This window comes from Eutrema salsugineum, unplaced genomic scaffold (assembly GCF_000478725.1).
Source record: "Eutrema salsugineum unplaced genomic scaffold, Eutsalg1_0 scaffold_7, whole genome shotgun sequence".
Taxonomy (NCBI): Eukaryota; Viridiplantae; Streptophyta; class Magnoliopsida; order Brassicales; family Brassicaceae; genus Eutrema; species Eutrema salsugineum.
In genome coordinates this window covers 13,902,095-13,925,041 of record NW_006256486.1, presented here as the reverse complement: position 1 = coordinate 13,925,041, position 22,947 = coordinate 13,902,095, and the positions used below count along the sequence as shown (strand labels likewise).

Below are 22,947 nucleotides of genomic sequence, written 5' to 3'. Positions count from 1 at the left end.
TTTTCATGTTATATATATATATATATATATATGTTAAAAAAGGATTTTAAAAAGATTTGAAAAAGGTTTTAAAAAGGGTTTCAAAAAGGGCTTTAAAAAGGGTTTTAAAAAGGGTTTTAAAACTAAACAAGAAGTGAATAAATCGATGTTGAATATAAAGGATGTCTACGGGATATGATAGATTCAAATAGCGCAAAACAAAGCTCTTAATATCGATCCTAGTAAATTTTTTGAACTCAAGTCACACATGTATGAATATACCACTTTCGTGATCATAACCAACTGTTTCTCGCAACGATGACCATTATATTTCCACTCTGGCCCTGGAAGAGAAAAGATGCAAGCTTGCTTAAGACTGGTCAACATTCACAGTTCACCCTTTAGTAGGTTTCCACTCCTATGGTTGATCTGCTCTTTTCAAGCTAGATCTGGCCCCGGATGAATACTTTCGCAACACCTAAGACCAAGATCAGTATCTAGTTCGCGACGCTAGATCCATGCTTTAAGTATAAGCTTAGAAGAAAGAATTCTAGAATTCGGCTTGGTTTATCTCACGAAGATCCCTACCTATTATATTCGGTTCCCTTTGATGGAGCCTTTAAAATCATACCTCATCATTCAAAAACGTGCATAAAGTAATAAGAAGAAAGAAGTAGAGAAAAAGAGACAAGGAGATGAAGAAGAAGCATCTCTATTTCGAGATCTAAGCTCGGAGAAAACTTCTCTTCAAATCTTCAAAGAAACTAATCCAACATGAAGAATGTAAAAACGAATTTAAAAGATGCATAAAAGTAGAACCGAATTGAAGTAAAGGTAGAACATAAAGAGGGTTCAAGAGAAATCCCTATCTCTCTAAATTAAGAAATAAGAACATAAAAACATAAAAACCCTAAAAACTAAATTTGGTGGCTCCCAAAAGAGCTCTGCTTAGATACATATTTATAGGTCTTCAACTCTGTTCAGTCGTCCTTAGGGTTTTCTGTGAAGAGAGTACGAATTGGGCTTGAAACGGTGTCTTGGGCCAGCCTTTTAGTCAGTCCAGGTCGCCAGGCTTCCACCCGTGGTGAATTGGGGTTTGCCGCGGACAGAGAGTCATAACCGTGGTCGAGAGTGTTTTCTCCGCGGTCGTGGCCCTTGGACCCACGGAGATTGGCTTGTGAGGTTGAATCTTCATTCTGCGCTTGCTTCCTTCGCGAGACTGCAGAACATGTCTTCAGTGCATCAAGGATATACGGAGATTAACCATTGGATTGTCTCCAAACCAATTGCATTTGAAAGCTAGTTATCTCCTTTATATTAGATCTAATTTTGGGGATGATCAGACGGTAAGAAAGTCTCCATCTGATGTGAAACTTCTGACAGCTTGAATTATCCAAAATGCACACCTTTTGCCATAATTACCTGAAAAGAGTCTTGGAACTACAAACACTAGAAAATAATAGTAAAAACATTTACAAGAAATAAAAAACATTTGAAAAGCATTTAAAATCGATCCATAAAAGTGGTCAAAATACGGTGTTATCAATCCTTCACATGTGATATAGTGAGTTCTCCTATATTCATAAACTCTAAAATTCTCCTAAGAGTTCCTTTTACGATGATTAATACAAGTTGCTTTAAATTAAAATAGAAGATTTTTTAGCTTGTAACTCTTGATCTAGAAATGTTATTTTGTTCTTTTGTGAAAAAAAAAATATCTGGCTAAAATTTGCGATCCCTTGATTTAATTAGAATATGATTACATTAAGAAAAAGTGAAGATAAAAAAATCTTATATACAATGATAAATTAAAAAAAATATATATTTATGATTCTGTTCACTACAATTTGGTTTTACTATATGTCTGATTTTATCTTACAAAATTTTACAAACAAAGAATAATTGCACTTACGATATATTATAACATGTTGTTCAACCACATAAATAAATCGGTTTTGAAGATGAGCATCCCATCGCAGTCGCTTCATTTTAACATTCCCAAACTTCTATATATTGAGTTCTTACTTTGAAAAATAAATCTAAATTTCGTAGAATTAATTTATCGTTTTAATAATACCATACATATATTTTATTTTTAAAAATATCCATATTCATATATTTGTAAAATATATTTTTTTAATAAGGAAAATTTTGAACTAATAAATTTAGAAAACAAAAAAAGATAGTAAAAAATATGCACAATATAACAAGTTTAGTAAAATTTACTGTTTTTTCTCCTATAGTATTATTAAGAATTAGTAATTAACAGTGTTATTATTTCTTACAACTATTATAACTGAACGCTGATAATTGAATTTTCTTTAAACTAAAAATATAAAACGGTTTAGGAGATTTTTGGACTCTAACGGGCAAATCTCCTACATAAAAAAAAAAGAAATGACGTTTTATTTTTTAGTTAGAAGAATTCCAATTATCAGTGTTCGATTTATAATAGTTGTAAGAAATAGTTACATTGTTAAAAATAATTCATCACTAATTCTTAAAATATGATTGGAGAAAAAAAAAATTTTACTAAATTTGTCAGATTGTGCATATTTTTTTACTTTCTTTTTTTGTTTTCTAAATTTATTTGTAAAATATTATCCTTATTTAAAAAATAATTTACATCTATGACTTGGGATATTTTTTAAAATAAAATATATGGATAGTGTTATAAAAACCATCAATTAATTATATCAAAAGATATTTATTTCAAAAGTGAGAACTCAAACTATAGAAGTTTGGGAATTTTAAAATGAAGAGAATTCGTTGGGATGCTCATCTGTGTAACCGCTTTGTTTATGTATTTGAACAACTTGTTGTAATATATCGTAAGTGAAAATTTTCTTTGTTTTAAAATTTTCTAAGATATAATCAAAAATGTAATAAAAATAATTTTTACTTAACGGAATAATAAAAAAAATTTCAATTTATCATTGGATTTAAGATTCTTCTTATCCTCTTTTTTTTCTTAATATAATTATATTTCAATTAAATAATGGGATCAAAAAGTTTAGCAGGATAACTTTTTCACAGAAGAACCAAATAACATTCCTAGATCTTGAGTTACAATCTAAAATCTTTTCTATTTTAATTTAAAGCAACTTATATTAATCATCGTAGAAGCAACTCCTATGGGAGAATTTTGGAGTTTATGAATATATGAGCACTCACTATATCACATGTGAAGGATAATCTTCAGATCTTATCATATATTGTGTCTATATTACTGTATATGTGTATATGGATATTGTCAAAAAATTGTATATTGTTTTTGGCTTACATATTGAATAATTGTTTATCTCTTTGCCTTCAATAGATGTCTGGACTGCCAAGCAGAAGAAGTATAAATAAAATAATTTAGTATCATATTAATTAGGTTCAGTGCTAGTTAGACTAACCTCCTTTTGGGTGCATCTGCATTCATTGGACCTCCTCTATTTGGTATACTTTTAGTGATGTAAGCCGAGGGTCTACAGTGTAATCCAGTTTCATTCATGGGAATATTCTAATTTTTTTTAAAAAGTATCATATACATTTTTCTTTAAAAATTTTATTATAATTATCCATAAATTGTATTTTCTATAAGTGTCTTTATCAATAAAATTAATTTTGTACGAGTGCTCCATTTAACAAAAATTAAGAAAAAACATTGATATGTGTTTGGACCATATATGTTCATTTCACAAAAAAACATTTATACATAATATTATATGGAAAATAAAAATACACAATCTCTTGGGTGTGGTTATTGATTACGGTGTGTTCAATGCTAACCTAAAATGCTAAACTCCAAAAGACAATTCATTTAGCCTACAACACTTTTATTTTTATTTTGAATAAATGTTTAACTAAATTCAAAAATAAAAACATTTCTTTACAACCTTATTCTGATCGTTCTGACAAACAAACCACAATGTTTTAATCTTTATAGCAAGCAGATGATTTTTTATTTAGTTTCCTAGCTTCTTCTAGTAGTAAACCATACACAGAGCCCGTCTTCGTAGCATTTTGCTTTCTCGCCGTACTCAGTCTGTTCTTATAGTGATATCCATGTATTTCAGGAGTTTCACTTTTGTGCTGTGCTCCTCTCCATGTCTCCTACGGTTCCTCTCTCCCCAGATCGAATGGATGGCTAGTTGGATAGTGTATCTTAGAATAAAAGAGGTGTGTCGAGATTTTGTTCATCAAGGTGCTCAGGATGTTCAAATCTCTGACCAATTTACCGTATATTCCTGTCCCATAATGCCTCCAACCAAAACCTCCCAGATCTTGCTTGTGTATGTCCTCATTAAATTTCGAGGGAGCATCTTTAGGTGCACAGATTTCTCACAGAACCCATGTCTTCATCAGTGGAACAATAAAAAAAATCTATCAAATTCTTCTGTAGTTGTTTTTTCCTCTTCATCAATAGAGTGCATCTCACCTGAGATCATAACTTTGCAGTACTCCTTGGGATTTGTCACTACCTTACCCAGTAAAGATCCTTGAGTTTGAGAAGAAGAGGCTCATTTGTTCTTTATTTGTTTATCTTGATGTTCAAAATCTACTTTGTTGTGTATCTCAGCCATTTTCTTGCTAAAGTCAATAGCACCAAAAGCTTGACCCTGTAGTATCTGTTGAAGCATGTTCTTCATCTCTTGATCTTTAGGACCTGAGCTGTGAGCTAGACTCTGTTGATGGGGAGGGACAAAACTTGTTGTTCGGCACCTTCAGTGAAGTTGTTCTGTATTGGATATACTTGGTCTTGTAGGTTGGACACATTGTTACTCCTATAAGAAAAATTGGGGTGATTCTTATAGTAGTTGAAGTCTTTTTGATAAAAAAACCACAAAGTTCATTTCTGCTTGTATGTTTTCACTTTGAACATTGTCTTGGAACCCTTGATTTGTATCTCCAACAAAGTTAATTGTCTTTTGAGAACTGTTGAGGAGTTTTTCCAACAGAGTAAATTGCTTGTCCATCTTTTCATGGAGAGCCTTCAGCTCCTTTCTTGTCTTTTTTTCTTCAAAGGATCCATCTCCTCTTGAGGACCTGTCATAATTTTCCCCATAGTTCTCCTCATTTTGTGCCAAATTCTCCACAAGTACCCTAGCTTTAGTGACTTCTTTGACCATGAAGTTGTCATTTGAAGCAGTGTCTAGAAATACTCTGATAGTTGGGAGAGCTCCTCTATATAGCGTGCTCAAGAGAGAAGCATCACTAAACCCATGGTGTAAACATTGCATAGTATAGCCCTTTAATCTTTCCTAGGCTTCACAAAAGCTCTCATGATTGAAACTGAAAATATCATTCCTTAACCTGGCTGTTCTTGAGCTGGATAAGAATTTAGCTAGAAAGGCCTTCGTAAATTGATCCCAGGTTGTGATGGAGCCTTGAGGAAGGTTTGTCTCGAAGAGAATAAGGGAAAATCAGAGCTGAGCTTTGTCTTGAAGAGAATAAGGGAAAATCTTCAGCTTGAAGCTATCTTCAGAGACTCTCATCTATACCACAAATACTATCAAATTGATCTAGATGATCAAGAGTATCCTCCATTGCAAGCTCATGAAACTTGTTTCTCTGGACTACGTCGATAAGCCCAACCTTCATCTTAAAGTTGTTGTTTTCTACTGTTTGAGCTTGTATTCCTTGGCGATTTTCATGAGCATTGACAGCATCACCATTTGAAACCAAGTTTGCTGCTCTTGGTGGATGAACTAGTATTCTGTTTGCCCAATGATAACACCGTATTTTGACCACTTTTGTGGATCGATTTTAAATGCTTTTCTAATGGTTTTTATTTCTTTTAAGTTTTTTTAACTATTATTTTCTAGTATTTGTAGTTCCAAGAATCTTTTCAGGTTATTAAGGCAAAAGATCATTTTGGATAAATTTGGGCCGTCAGAAGTTTCACATCCGATGAAGACCTTCTCACCGTCAGTTCATCCCCAAAATTAGACCTAATATAAAGGAGACAACTAGCTTTAAAATTCAATTGGTTTGGAGGCAATCCAATGGTTAGATCTCCGGATATACTTGATGCACTGAAGATATGTTCTGTGGTCTCGCGAAGGAAGCAAGCGCAGAATGAAAATTCAACCTCACAGACCAATCTCCGCGGGTCCAGGAGCCACGACCGCGGGGAACACACTCTCGACCGTGGTTGCGAGTCTCTGGCCACTGCCAAACCCCAATTCACCGCGGTCAGAAGCCTCGCGACCAGGGCCGACTTAAAGGCTGGCCCATGACCCTGTTTCAAGCCCAATTCGTCTTCTCTTCATAGAAAACCCTAAGGACAACTGGAGAGAGTTGAAGACCTATAAATATGTATCTAAGCAGCCCTATTTTCGTGTGCCTCAGAAGAATCCCTTTTGGGAGCCGCCAAATTTAGTTTTCTAGGGTTTTTATGCTTTTATGTTCTTAGTTCTTAGTTTAGGAAGATAGAGATTTCTCTTGAACCCTCTTTATGTTCTACCTTTATTTTAATTCGGTTTTTACTCATGCATCTTTCAATTTTGTTTTCATCTTCTTCGTATTAGATTAGTTGTTTAAAGGATTTGAAGAGAAGTTTTCTCCGATCTTAGATCTCGAAATCGAGATGCTTCTTCTTTTTCTCCTTGTCTGTTTTTCTCTACTTCTTCATTTCTTATTAATCTATGCACGTTTTTTCTATTTACTTTATGCACGTTTTGGAATGATGAGGTATGAGTTCAAAGGCTCGATAGAAGGGAATCGACTATGATCGATAGGGATTTCGCGAGATAAACCAAAGCCGAATTCTAGAAATCTTTCTTCTGAATTTATACTTAAAGCATGGATCTAGCGTCGCGAACTAGAGACTGATCCAGGTCCTTGGTGATGCGAAAGTATTCATCCGGGGCCAGATCTAGTTTGGGAGAGCAAAACAAACATAGGAATGGAAACCTACTTATGGGCGATTTGTGAATGATGACGAGTCTTAAACATAATGCATCTTTTCTCTTCCAGGGCCAGAGTGGAAACTTACTGGTCATGGTTGAGAGAGATAGTTGTTTATGATCACGACAGTGGTGTATTCATACGTCCGTGACTCGAGTTCTAAGAATTTACTAGGATCAATATTAAGAGCTTTTTTCATCCTTTAGATTTATTATCGATTTATTCACTTCTAGTTTTTAAAACCTTTTTTTTAAATCCTTTTTTTTAAATCCTTTTTAAAACCTTCTTTAAAACCCTTTTAAAAAAACCTTTTCAAAACCCTTTCTAAAACCCTTTTTCAAATCCCTTTTTAAAATACATATATAGAAATCGCACAACCCATCCAAAACCCCTTTTTTCGACTTAGACTTCGTTTGCTAATTCTGGTTCTAAGGTTCTGCAGGTAAAGCGTGGATTCTCTGTGGATCGACACCCTAAGTACTACAACACACTGCTGTGCACTTGCAGATATCTAGGGTTATAAATTTAAAACATGAAGCCGCGAAGAAGTCAACCCTAGCAGCATCACCCTAGCTGCTTGTCCCACGTTTTTGGCTTCTTCTTGTTGCCTAGAAGCTTGATTACCCTCTTCTTGATTTCTATTATCCATGCCAAGCCTTTGTTAATGGTCAGCTCTCTCTGTTTATCTCTTTGTTCTACTCTCTGCTTGGTGGATGTTTAAAAGACAAGCTCTTGGGTAGAGTTATTGCTTAAGGTGTGTTCAATGCTAACCTAAGATGCTAAGACACTCAAAAAGACAATTATTTAACGTACAAAACTTGGCAAAACTAACCCATTCTCATGAAGTTAATTACCTAGCTAATTATCCTTAATTAAGATCAAAATTTCAATTTTGAAAAAAGTAATTGCAAACATTATAATCAAGTTATATTAGCCCTTTCATGGTTTGACAAACACTCTCATGTGAAAAATGCACAAAACTCTTATTTGGTTCTTTGGAGAATTTCATCAAACTTTTGTTGTGCATGAAATTCCAGTGTTTCAGACCAAACTACTCAAGAGGAATATAACATTATAAATCCCAAACTGGTCGATGGGGTGGTGAATACTGGTCAATGGAAACTCTCAGCCTCCTATCATCGAGCTCAACCAAACCAGGTCAATTGAATTTCCTTAATGCCAGCTGGACATGTGCTTACTAAATTGGATGCATCTCTCTCGAACGGCTGAACAGAATAAGTTGAAACCACTTCCAGACGAAAGAAAACTCAATCAGATACAAATTTCATGAATATATCTGAAACTTAATCAGAATAGAAGATCTTCGTCTGACCCGATCTTGCAGTCAGTTTCTAGCAGTTTGATAGCCTGGTCGACAGAAGCTCCCTGTCTAGTACCATCGTCCACTTCCATCCATCATGGAGGTCTATTGGATTTCCCCTGTCTAGGAAAACTCTTATCTCGAGCTTTCAAATGTATTCCCTCACGTCCAAACTCATTCTAGATCTCCACACTCCACCAAGCTTCTTAAAGCTCCAAAAGTAAAAAGAAGATAAAATGCATGAAGACTCTCTAGGGCTCTTCTAAAACATATTGGACTCTAAATATGAATGAGAAACTAACTAAATAAAGAGATGAAAATGCTAGACAAAATAAGATAAGTTAAATAAATATTTAACTGATGAAAAATATGCAAAAAATAGTGATGAACGGCCACACGTTTGGAGGACATACGACTCCTTTAATTACACACTTAGTCCAAAAAAAACTTAGCCAAAAATGCTAGAGATTAACAGGGAGTACAAGGAAGCTCTGCTGCCTCAACAAGAGGAAGTAAAACATACTCCAGAAAAGCAGTACTAGAAGAAGTTAACCCTAGAAGAAATGACAGAGTGACGAGCAAAAAGACTTTTTTTCAATTGCGATGAGCTCTTCTCGCGAGAACATGACTGAAACACAATCCTTTTTCATATAACACTGTTCATGGAAAAAGATGATCAAGAGAATGAACCGTTTGAAGAAGAGAACTTGGGGGAATATGTGGGAGATAGCAGAGAAGCTATTAGAAGCTAAAGAAATATGTATAGTTGGAGCATGAGGACATGCATCTAGTCGATGAGGTGAGTAATGATGCAGAATACGGATTTAAGAGTTTATAAAAGTTTTGTTGCTTTTTATTTTTACGTTAGGATTAAAGTTTTGATGATTTTCCTTTTTGGCTTAGGTTTGATTTAGGTTTAAGTTTGGTTGTACTTTGGCCTATATAATTGTCTCTTATGATTAATAAGAAACCAACTTCCAAGAATTGACTTCAATCTCTAAGAGAGACTAAGGTTAAAAGAAAGCTTTAAAGTTTAATCTCTATTTATTTATCATGTTCACCATAACGAGCTAAAGCTAAGTTTTAGCTCATATCAGAGTGTTATGGTAGAAGATCAATTTGGAAGCATACAAAAAAACGTCTATTACTTAACCGTCCAAAGGATATTGTAGAATATCTATCATAATTTTACATTAGAATAGATAATCTAATATATGTTGTTCAAACAAACAAAATCTCATATATAAATTAAATCTATCTAAAATAGAAAAATATCTTATAAATATGGAAGGAGTTCTGGTCAAAAACACAAAATTGGAAAAGAATAAAACATAAAACAAAAATAAAATGAAAGCACATTAGATTTCTTCTCTTTCTTCTTGCAGATTAGATGTATTTGTCTTCTATGGGGCTTACATATAATCAATGATTACAAGAGAGCTTCTGTAAGTTTTATTATCATGTCTTTATAAAATCAGACAATTTTTTTTTTTGAATTTCAATGTCTCACTCTCTTCCAATTACAAAATCTTGAGTAGAGAAAACAGGAAAACATCTTCTCTGCTGACACTGATTTTATATTGACATATCCATCTCTCTTTGATTCTTTTCCATTACCTATCTTTGATTCCTTCCAATTCAATTTCGAGATTTAAATGAGAGACACCTAAAACCTTCAACAATTATTTTTCCAGATTTTGTTTTCCTTGAAGCTGGGTTTTGTCAATAATAGGATGGTCGAGATATTAAAGAATGGTGTTTCCATTGATGTTCTTCCTTGAAACAGCTGTGATTTATTCTGATTTATTTGATGAAGATGGAGTCCCAATAAAACAGGTAACTTTTTGTCTTTTTCAAATATTTATGGACAACTCTTAATTGATGTCTTTATTTGAAAAGCTCTTATAAGTCAACAGGAGTTATAATTGTTTTATAATCTGAAAACTAGTATATGTAAACTTTATTGAACGTAACTGCTTTAATTCAGGCTACTTTGTATGAAAGTATAAAATAATCAATCTATGTTTTAGTATAAACGCATATATAGATTGTTTTATTTTCACTAAGGTACATATGCATTTATGAATAAATTTAATCTAATCTATGTTTTATTTTCACTATGGTTTTGATATGGTCAGTTTTATGGTTATCCAATGCAATTTCTCATATTAAGGGAATAATTGGCAGTGACTATGGCTATGGGTTTTAATTTTAGACCGTAACTGTAAAAACATAATTTTAAAATAATGATTGTGCCTTTGAAAAAAAGTTAAGCCATACTTTTATGCTTTTAACAAAGGAGAGAGAAGAATGTGAGTTTCTTAGAAGCGAATTTTATAAGACTTTTAAATCAATAAAATATGATTGGTTAATTAAGGGCTTCTAAGACTTTATTTTTTTTTTCAAAGTCCGTACTGTTTTTTTTAAAGTTCATTTTCCAATGAGAGCCTAAATATAATAGAAAGATAGATCAATATCAAGCTCTTCAATAAAATTTATACATACTTAAAAAATTATCTATATCAAACTCTTCAATAAAATTTGTACATACTTGGTAAATGATAATTATGTGTAATGATTATAATATGAGAATCATAAAAATAGAAAATACTTATTCCTAAAGATACAAAGACTTTCAGGATATCTTATTTGCCCTATTAGTTGATTCTCCAATTTTGATTATATTTTTCTGCATCTTTTGTTCTTGCATACGATAACTGATCCCAAAAAAAAATTATTTTTTTTTAAAATATATTATAAAATATATGAAAAATAGAAAATACTTATTCCTAAAGATACAAAGACTTTCAGAATATCTTATTTGCCCTATTAGTTGATTCTCCAATTTTGATTATATTTTTCTGCATCTTTTGTTCTTGCCTACAATAACTGATCCAAAAAAAATTATTTTTTAAAAAATATATTATAAAATATATGAAGTTCATGAACTAATACTAATTAAATGATATACAAACATTTTTGCATACAGTTGATAATTTCTTCAAGATGTTCATAGTGACGAAGGTATTGTTGAGTTTGCCTCAAAATCGCTGGTCTTGTTACTATATCTAGTCAACTTGTTTGCTTTTTTTCTACCATAAGATATGTAAGAAATGGTTGTGTGTGTATTTTTATTTTTTACATGTATAAATGATTTTTAAGAAAATTTCAACATATATAGTACAAACACATATCAATGTTTTTTCTTAATTTCTGTTAAATGGAGAACCCATACAAAATTAATTTTTATTGATAAAGACACATATAGAAAAATACAATTTCTACATAATTCTAATAAATTTTTTAAATAAAAATATATATTATACTAATTTACCTTGTTTGTACTTCTTCTGCTTGGCAGTCTAAATATCTATTGAAGGCGAAGAGGTAAACAATTATTCAACATGTAAGCCAAAAATAATATTAAAATTACAATAAACATATACACATATACAGTAATATAGACACAAACTAAATAGCAATATATATATATATGTTAAGACCTAGAGATGATCTTTCACATGTGATATAGTGAGTTCTCCTATATTCATAAACTCCAAAATTCTCCTAAGACTTGCTTTTACGATGATTAATACAAGCTGCTTTAAATTAAAATAGAAGAATTTTTCGCTTGTAAATTTAGATCTAGGAATGTTATTTTGTTCGTTTGTTAAAAAAAAAAAGTTATCCAGCTAAAATTTATGATCCCGTAATTTAATTAGGATATGATTACATTAAGAAAAAGTGAAGATAAAAAGAGTCTTATATCCAATAATAAATAGAAAAATTATTTATGATTTCGTTAATTACAATTTATTTTTACTATATATCTGATTTTATCTTAGAAAATTTTACAAACAAATAATAATTTCACTTACGATATATTATAACAAGTTGTTCAACCACATAGATAAAACGGTTGTGAAGATGAGCATCCTATCGCAGTCGCTTCATTTTGAAATTCCCAAACTTCTATATATTGAGTTCTTACTTTGAAAAATGAATCTAAAGTTGGTAGAATTAATTGATGGTTTTAATAATATCAACATAAATTTTATTTTTAAACATATCCATATTCATATATGTAAAATATGTTTTTTTTATAAGGAAAATTTTGAACTAATATATTTAGAAAACAAAAAAAAAGATAGTAAAAAAATATGCACAATATGACAAGTTTAGTAAAATTTATTGTTTTTTCTCCTATAGCATTATTAAGAATTAGTAATTAGCAGTATAACTATTTCTTACAACTATTATAATCGAACGCTGATAATTGGATTTTCTTTAAACTAAAAACATAAAACTGTTTTGGAGATTTTTGGGACTCTAACGGGCAAATCTCCTACATAAAGAGAAAGAAATGATGTTTATTTTTTTAGTTAGAAAAATTCCGATTATCAGTGTTCGATTTATAATAGTTGTAAGAAATAGTTACACTGTTTAAATAATCAATCATTAATTATTAAAATGTCATTGGAGAAAAAACAATTAAATGTTACTAAATTTGTCATATTGTGCATATTTTGTTACTTTCTTTTTTTCTAAATTTATTTGTAAAATATTATCCTTATTTAAAAAATAATTTACATCTATGACTTGGGATATTTTTTAAAATAAAATATATGTATAGTATTATAAAACCAATCAATTAATTATACCAAAATTATATTTATTTTTCAAAGTGATATCTCAAACTATAGATGTTTGAGAATGTTAAAATGAAGAGACTTTGTTGGGATGCTCATCTGCATAACTGCTTTGTTTATGTGGTTGAACAACTTGTTGGAATATATCGTAAGTGAAATTTTGCTTAGTTTGTAAAATTTTCTAAGTTAAAATCAAATATATTGTAAAAAAAAATTTTATTTAACGGAATCATAAACAATTTTTCAATTTATCATTGGATTTAAGATTCTTTTTATCTTCACCTTTTTCTTAATATAATTATATTCTATTAAATAATGGGATCATAAAGTTTAGCCAGATAACTTTTTCACAGAAGAACCAAAAAACATTCCTAGATCTAGACTTACAAGCTAAAAAATCTTCTATTTTAATTTAAAGCAGCTTGTATTAATCATCATAGAAGCAACTCTTATACGAGAATTTTGGAGTTTATGAATATATGAGCACTCACTATATCACATGTGAAGGATAATCTTCAGGTCTTATCATATATATTGTGTCTATATTACTGTATATGTTTATATGGATATTGTCAAAATTCAGGCTACTTAAATAATCAATCTATGTTTCAGTATAAACGCATATATAGACTGTTTTTTTTCACTAAGGTATATATGAATTTATGAATAAATTTAAGTCGTTTTCAAAAATTTAAACTATAATATCCGTAGACAAAAAAACTACATTTTTCTTGATTCTTAGAATTTGATATACTTTTTTGTTAAAAATATTCAAATGCAAATAAGATGAGAGGGAGAGAAAAAATATAAATAAAGATGAAAGAAAAATAAATAAAATAAAGCAATACATTTGTGTCCAAAAACTATTAGGTTATACAGAGAATATAGTAGCTATGGTTTTGATATGGTCAGTTTTATGGTTATCCAATGCAATTTCTCATATTAAGAGAATAATTGGCAATGACTTTGGCTATGGATTTTAATTTTAGACTGTAACTGTAAAAATAAAAATTTAAAAGAATGATTGTGCCTTTTGAAAAAAAGTTAAGCCATACTTTTATGTTTTTAACAAAAGAGAGAGAAGAATGTGAGTTACTTAGAAGCAAATTTTGGAAGACTTTTAAATCAATAAAATATGATTGGCTAATTAAGGGCTTCTAAGACTTTAATTTTTTTTCAAACTCCGTACTGTTTTTAAAGTTCATTTTCCATTGAGAGCCTAAATATTATAGAAAGATAGATCTATATCAAGTTCTTCAATAAAATTTGTACATACTTGGTAAATGATCTATATCAAACTCTTCAATAAAATTTATACATACTTGGTAAATGATAATTATGTGTAATGATTATAATGTGAGAATCGTAAAATTAGAAAATATTTATTCTTAAAGATACAAAGACTTTCAGGATACTTCATTTGCCTTATTAGTGATTCTCCAATTTTGATTATATTTTTCTGCATTTTTTGTTCTTGCCTACAATAACTGATCCAAAAATAAAAATATATTATAAAATATTTGAAGTTCACGAACTAACACTAATTAAATGATCTACATACATTTTTGCATAGAGTTGATAATTTCTTCAAGATGTTCATAGTGACAAAGGTGTTGTTGAGTTTGCCTCAAAATAGTTGGCCTTGTTACTATACCCAGTTTACTTGTTCGCCTTTTCTACCATAAGACATGTAAGAAATGGTTGTGTGTGTATTTTTATTTTTCACGTAATATTATGTATAAATGATTTTAAAAAAAAACTCAACATATATGGTACAAACACATATCAATTCTTTATCTCGAGCTTTCAAATGTATTCACTCACGTCCAAACTCATTCTAGATCTCCACAGTCCACCAATCTTCTTAAAGCTCCAAAAGTAAAAAGAAGATAAAATGCATGAAGACTCTCTAGGGCTCTTCTATAACACCTTGGACTCTAAATATGAATGAAAACCTAACTAAATATAGAGATGAAAATGCTAGACAAAATAATATAAGTTAAATAAATATTTAAATGATGTAAAATATGCAAAAAATAGTGATGAACGGTCAACAGACGTTTGGAGGACATACGACTCCTTTAATTAGACACTTAGTCCAAAAAAACTTGGCCAAAAATACTAGAGATTAACTAGGAATACAAGGAAGCTCTACTGCCTCAACAAGAGGAAGTAAAACATACTCCACAAAAGTAGTACTAGAATAAGTTAACCCCAGAAGAAATGACAAAGTGACGGGCAAAAAGACTTTTTTACAATTGTGTTGAGCTCTTCTCGCGAGAACATGTCTGAAATCCAATCCTTTTTCATATAACACTGTTCATGGACAAAGATGATCAAGAGAATGAACCATTTGAAGAAGAGAACTTGGTGGAATATGTGGGAGATAGCTGAGAAGCTGTTAGAAGCTAAAGGAATATGTATAGTTGGAGCTTGAGGACATGCATCTAGTCGATGAGGTGAGTAATGATGCAGAATACGGATTTAAGAGTTTCTAAAAGTTTTGTTGCTTTTTCTTTTTACGTTAGGACTAAAGTTTTGATGATTTTCCTTTTTGGCTTAGGTTTGATTTAGGTTTACGGTTGGTTGTACTTTGGCCTATATATTTGTCTCTTATGATAAATAAAAAACCAACTTCCAAGAAATGACTTTAATCTCTAAGAGAGACTAAGGTTAAAAGAAAGCTTTAAATTCTAATCTCTGTCTATTAATCATGTTCACCATAGAGACAAAATATTCCAGTCTCATGACACAAGCTAATGGTAAGCTTTTAGCTCATATCAGAGTGTTATGGTAGAAGATCAATTTGGAAGCATACAAAAAATGACTATTACCTAACCTTCCAAAGGATTGTAGAATACCTATCATAATTTTACATTAGAATAGATAATAATTTTCTAATATATGTTGTTCAAACAAATAAATCTCATATATAAATCAAATCTATCTAAAATGGAAAAATATCTTATAAATATGGAAGGAGTTCTGGTCAAAAACACAAAATTGGAAAAGAATAAAACATAAAACAAAAATAAAATAAAAAGCACATTAGATTTCTTCTTGCAGGTTAGATGTCTTTGTCTTTTATGGGGCTTACATATAATCAATGATTACGAGAGAGCTTCTCTAAGTTTTATTATCATGTCTTTATAAAATCAGACAACCTCTATTTTAAATTTCAATGTCTCACTCTCTTCCAATTACAAAATCTTGGGTAGAGAAAACAGGAAAACATATTCTATGCTGACACTGATTTTCTATTAAAAATCCATCTCTCTTTGATTCTTTTCCATTATCTATCTTTGATTCCTTCCTATTCAATTTTGAGATTTAAACGAGAGACACCCCTAATTTTCCAGATTTGTTTTCCTTGATGCTGGGTTTTGTCAATAATAGGATGGCAGAGACATTACAGAATGGTGTCTCCATTGATGTTCTTCCTTGAAACAGCTGTGAATTATACTGATTTATTCGATGTAGATGGAGTCCCAATAAAACAGGTAAATTTTTACTTTTTCAAATATTTCTGGACAACTTTCAATTAATGTGTTTATTGAAAAGCTCTTCTAAGTCAACAGGAGTTATAATTGTTTTATAACCTGAAAACTAGTATATGTAAACTTTATTGAAGGTAATTGCTTTAATTCAGGCTACTTAAATAATCAATCGATATTTTAGTATAAACGCATATATAGACTGTTTTATTTTCACTAAGGTACATATGGATTTATGAATATATTTAATTCGTTTTCAAAAATTTAAACTATAATATCTGTAGTAAAAAAAACTACATTTTTAGTGATTCTTAGAATTTGATATACTTTTTTGTTAAAAATATTCAAATGCAAATAAGCTGAGAGGGAGAGAAAAAAAGATAAATAAAGATGAAAGAAAAATAAATAAAATAAAGCAATACATTTGTCTCAAAAAACTATTAGGTTATACAAGAATATAGTAGCTATAGTTTTGATATGGTCAGTTTTATGGTTATCCAATGCAATCTCTCATATTAAGGGAATAATTGGCAATGACTTTGGCTATGGATTTTAATTTTAGATTGTAACTGTAAAAATATAATTTTAAAATAATGATTGTGCCTTTGAAAAAAAGTTAAGCCATACTTTTATGCTTTTAACAAAGGAGAGAGAAGAATGTGAGTTTCTTAGAAGCAAATTTTGGAAGACTTTTAAATCAATAAAATAGGATTGGCTAATTAAGGGCTTCTAAGACTTTAATTTTTTTTTTCAAAGTCCATACTGTTTTTAAAGTTCATTTTCCATTGAGAGCCTAAATATAATAGAAAGATAGATCTATATCAACTTCTTCAATAAAATTTGTGCATACTTGGTAAATGATCTATATCAAACTCTTCAATAAAATTTGAACATACTTGGTATCAATAAAATATGATTGGCTAATTAAGGGCTTCTAATTTATTTTTTTTTTAAAGTCCGTACTGTTAAGTTCATTTTCCATTGAGAGCCTAAATATAATAAAAAGATAGATCTATATCAACTTCTTCAATAAAATTTGTGCATACTTGGTAAATGATCTATATCAAACTCTTCAATAAAATTTGTACATACTTGGTAAATCAATAAAATATGATTGGCTAATTAAGGGCTTCTAAGACTTTAATTTTTTTTTCAAAGTCCGTACTTTTTGTAAAGTTCATTTTCCATTGAGAGCCTAAATATAATAGAAAGATAGATCTATATCAACTTCTTCAATAAAATTTGTGCATACTTGGTAAATGATCTATATCAAACTCTTCAATAAAATTTGTACATACTTGGTAAATGATAATTATGTGTAATGATTATAATGTGAGAATCGTAAAATTAGAAAATACTTTTTTTTTAAATATACAAAGACTTTCACGATACTTCATTTGTCTTATTAGTTGATTCTCCCGTTTTGATTATATTTTCTGCATCTTTTGTTCTTGCCTACAATAACTGATCCAAAAGAAATGTATATCATAAAATATATGAAGTTCACGAACTACTACTAATTAAATAATCTACATACATTGTTCATAGAGTTGATAATTTCTTTAAGATGTTCATAGTGACGAAGGTGTTGTTGAGTTTGCCTCAAAATCGTTGGTCTTGTTACTATACCCAGTCGACTTGTTCGCCTTTTCTACCATAAGACATGTAAGAAATGGTTGTCTGTGTATTTTTATTTTTCACGTAATATTATGTATAAATAATTTTTAAGAAAATTTCAACATATATGGTACAAACACATATCAATGTTTTTTCTTAATTTCTGTTAAATGGAGAACACATACAAAATTAATTTTTATTGATAAAGACACTTATAGAAAATACAATTTCTACATAATTCTAATAAAAATTTTAAATAAAAATGTATATTATACTAATTAACCTTGTTTGTACTTCTTCTACTTGGCAGTCTAAACATCTGTTGAAGGCGAAGAGGTAAAAATTATTCAATATCTAAGCTAAAAATAATATAAAAATTACAATAAACATACACACAAATACAGTAATATAGACACAAAATAAATAGCAATATATATATATATATGTATGTTAAGACCTGGAGATGATCTTTCACATGTGATAAAGTGAGTTCTCCTATATTCATAAACTCCAAAATTTTCGTAGGAGTTGCTTTTACGATGATTAGAACAAGTTGCTTTAAATTAAAATAGAAAAATATTTAGCTTATAACTCTAGATATAGAAATGTTATTTGGTTCTCTTGTGAAAAAAAATTATTCGGCTAAAATTTATGATCCCATAGTTTAGTTAGAATATGATTACATTAAGAAAAAAGTGAAGATAAAAAGAATCTTATATTCAATGATAAATTGAATTTTTTTATGATTCCGTTAATTACAATTTGTTTTAACTATATTTCTGATTTTATTTTAGAAAATATTTTACAAACAAATAATAATTTCACTTACGATATATTATAACAAGTTGTTCAACCACATAAATAAAACGGTTGTTAAGATGAGCATCCCATGGCAATCGTTTCATTTTAAATTCCTAAACTTCTATATATTGAGTTCTTACTTTGAAAAATAAATCTAAATTTGATAGAATTAATTGATAGTTTTAATAATATCATACATATATTTTATTTTTAAACATATGAATATTCATATAAGTAAAATATATTTTTTAAATAAGGAAAATTTTGAACTAATAAATTTAGAAAACAAAAAAAAAGATAGTAAAACAATATGCACAATATGACAAGTTTAGTAAAATTTACTGTTTTTTCTCCTATAGCATTATTAAGAATTAGTAATTAGCAGTGTAACTATTTCTTACAACTATTATAATCGAACGCTGATAATTGGATTTTCTTTAAACTAAAAACATAAAACTGTTTAGGAAATTATTTGGACTCTAACGGGCAAATCTCCTACATAAAGAAAAATAAATGACGTTTTACTTTTTTAGTTAGAAGAATTCCGATTATCAGTGTTCGATTTATAATAGTTGTAAAAAATAGTTACACTGTTAAAAATAATTAATCACTAATTCTTAAAATGTGATTGGAGAAAAAAAATTAAATTTTACTAAATTTGTCATATTGTGCATATTTTGTTACTTTCTTTTTTTTCTAAATTTATTTTTAAAATATTATCCTTATTTAAAAAATAATTTACATCTATGACTTGGGATATTTTTAAAAAATAATATATATATATAGTATTATAAAAAAATCAATTAATTATACCAAAATTATATTTATTTTTCAAATTGATAACTCAAACTATAGAAGTTTGGGAATTTTAAAATGAAAAGACTTCATTGGGATGCTCATTTGCAGAACCACTTTATTTATGTGGTTGAACAACTTGTTGGAATATATCGTAAGTGAAATTTTGCTTTGTTTGTAAAATTTTCTAAGATAAAATTAAAAATATAGTAAAAAGAATTTTTACTTAACGGAATCATAAACAATTTATCATAGGATTTAAGATTCTTTTTATCTTCACCTTTTTCTTAATATAATTATATTCTAATTAAATAATGAGATCATAAAGTTTAGCCAGATAAATTTTTCACAGAAGAACCAAATAACATTCCTAGATCTAGAGTTACAAGCTAAAACTTCTTCTATTTTAAATTTAAAGCAACTTATATTAATCATTGTAGAAGCAACTCTTATAGGGAGAAATTTTGGAGTTTAATATATATTGTTTCTATATTACTGTATATGTTTATATGGATATTGTCAAAATATTTATATTATTTTTGGCTTATATATTGAATAATTATTTATCTCTTTGCCTTCAATAGATGTTTAGAGTGCCAAACAGAAGCAGTACAAATAAAATAACTTAGTATCATATTAATTAGGTTCAGTGCTAGTTAGACTAACCTCTTTTTGGGTGCATCTGCATTTATTGGACCTCCTCTATTTGGTATATTTTTAGTGCTGTAAGCCGAGGGTCTACATTGTAATCCAGTTTCATTAATGGGAATATTCTAATTTTTTAAAAAATTAGCATCATATACATTTTTTATTTAAAAATTTAATTATAATTATCCAAAAATTGTATTTTATATAAGTGTATTTATCAATAAAGTTTTGTACGAGTGCTCCATTTAACAAAAATTAAGAAAAAACATTGATATGTGTTTGGACCATATATGTTAAATTTTAAAAAAACATTTATACATAATATTATATGGAAAATAAAAATACACAATCTCTTGAGTGTGGTTATTGATTACGGTGTGTTCAATGCTAACCTGAAATGCTAAACTCCAAAAGATAATTCCTTTAGCCTACAATACTTTTTTTTGGAATAAAATGTTTAACAAAATTAAAAAAAAAAACAATATTTCTTTACAACCTTATTCTAATCGTTCTGAGAAACAAACCACAATGTTTTAATCTTTATAGCTTTCAGATGGTTTTTGATTTAGTTTCCTAGCTTCCTCTAGTAGCAAACCATACATAGAGCCCATCTTCGTAGCGTTTTCCTTTTTCGCCGTACTCAGTCTTTCTTATATTGATATCCATGTATTTCAAGAGTTTCACTTTTGCGCTGTGCTCCTCTCCATGTCTCCTACGGTTCCTCTCACCCCAGATCGAATGGATGGCTAGTTGGATACCATATCTTAGAATAAAAGAGGTTGTCGATATTTTGTTCATAAAGGTGGTCAAGATGTTCAAATCTCTGACCAATTTACCGTATATTCCTGTCCCATAATGCCTCCAACTGAAACTCCCAGACCTTGCTTGTGTATATCCTCATTAAATTGCGAGGGAGCATCTTTAGGTGCAAGGATTTTCTCACACAACCCATGTCTTCATCAGTGGAACCATAAAAAATTCTATCAAATTCTTCTGTAGTTGTTTTTTCCTCTTCATCAATAGAGTGCATCTCACCTGAGATCATAACATTGCACCTGAGATCATAACATTGCAGTACTCCTTGGGATTTGTCATTACCTTCCCTAGTAAAGATCCTTGATTTTGAGAAGAAGAGGCTCATTTGTACTCCATTTGTCTTATCTTAGTATTCATAGTCTACTTTGTTGTGTACCTCATCCATTTTCTTGCTCAAATCCATAGCACCAAAAGCTTGACCCTGTAGTATCTGTTGAAGCATGCTCTTCATCTCTTGATCTTTAGAACCTGAGCTATGAGCTAGACTTTGTTGATGGGAAGTGACAAAACTTGTTGTTCGGCACCTTCAGTGAAGTTGTTCTGTGTGGGATATCCTTGGTCTTGTAGGTTGGCCACATTGTTACTCATATAAGAAAAATTGGGGTGATTCTTATAGTAGTTGAAGCTTTTTTGATAAGAAAACCACAAAGTTCATTTCTGCTTGTATGTTTTCACTTTAAACATTGTCTTGGAACCCTTGATTTGTATCTCCAACAAAGTTAATTGTCTCTTGAGAACTGTTGAGGAGTTTTTCCAACAGAGTAAATTGTTTGTCCATCTTTTCATGGAGAGCCTTCAGCTCCTTTCCTGTCTTTTGTTCTTCAAATGATCCATCTCCTCTTGAGGACCTGTCATAATTTTCCCCATAGTTCTCCTCACTTTGTGCCAAATTCTCCACAAGTACCCTAGCTTCATTGACTTCTTTGGCCATGAAGTTTTCATTTGAAGCAGTCTCAAGAAGTACTCTGATATTTGGGAGAGCTCCTCTATATAGCATGCTCAAGATAGAATCATCACTAAACCCATGGTGTAAACATTGCATAGTATAGCCCTTTAATCTTTCCCAGGCTTCACAAAAGCTCTCATGATTGAAACCGAAAATCTCATTTCTTAACCTGGCTTTTCTTGAGTTGGAGGAAAATTTAGCTAGAAAGGCCTTCTTACATTGATCCCATGTTGTGATGGAGCCTTCAGGAAGGTTTGTCTCGAAAAAAATAAGGGAAAATCAGAGCTGAGCTTTGTCTTGAAGAGAATAAGGGAAAATCTTCAGCTTGAAGCTGTCTTGAGAGACTCCATTCATATATACCACAAATCCTACCAAATTGATCAAGATGATCAAGAGTATCCTCCATTGCAAGCTCTTGAAACTTGTTTCTCTGCACTACATCGATAAGCTTAACCTTGATCTTAGAGTTGTTGTTTTCTACTGTTTGAGCTTGTATTCCTTGGCGATTTGCATGAGCATTGACAGCATCATCTTTTCCAACCAAGTTTGCAGCTCTTGGTGGATGAACTGGTATTCTGTTTGCCCCAGCAGCTTGTCCCACGTTGTGGGCTTCATCTTGTTGCCTAGAAGCTTGATTACCCTCTTCTTGATGTATGTTATCCATGCCAAGCCTTTGTTAGTGGTCAGCTCTCTCTCTTTTTCTCTTTGTTCTACTCTCTACTTGGTGGATGTTTACAAGACAAGCTCTTAGGTGGGGTTTCTGCTTAAGGTGTGTTCAATGCTAACCTAAGATGCTAAGACACTCAAAAAGACAATTATTTAACCTACAAAACTTGGCAAAACTAACTCATTCTCATGAAGTTAATTACCTAGCTAATTATCCTTAATCAAGATCAAATTCTCAATTGTGAAAAAAGTAATTGCAAGCATGATAATCAATTTATATTATCCCTTTCATGGTTTAACAAACATTCTCATGTGAAA

General features: G+C 30.2%; 2 pseudogenes; both read left to right on the top strand.

Annotated features, from left to right (window-relative positions):
• Positions 1 to 5,184: 5,184 nt before the first annotated feature.
• On the top strand, positions 5,185 to 5,282 carry LOC112083251 (annotated as a pseudogene).
• A 16,754-nt stretch (positions 5,283 to 22,036) lies between these two features.
• LOC112083218 lies at positions 22,037 to 22,134 on the top strand (annotated as a pseudogene).
• Positions 22,135 to 22,947: the final 813 nt, after the last annotated feature.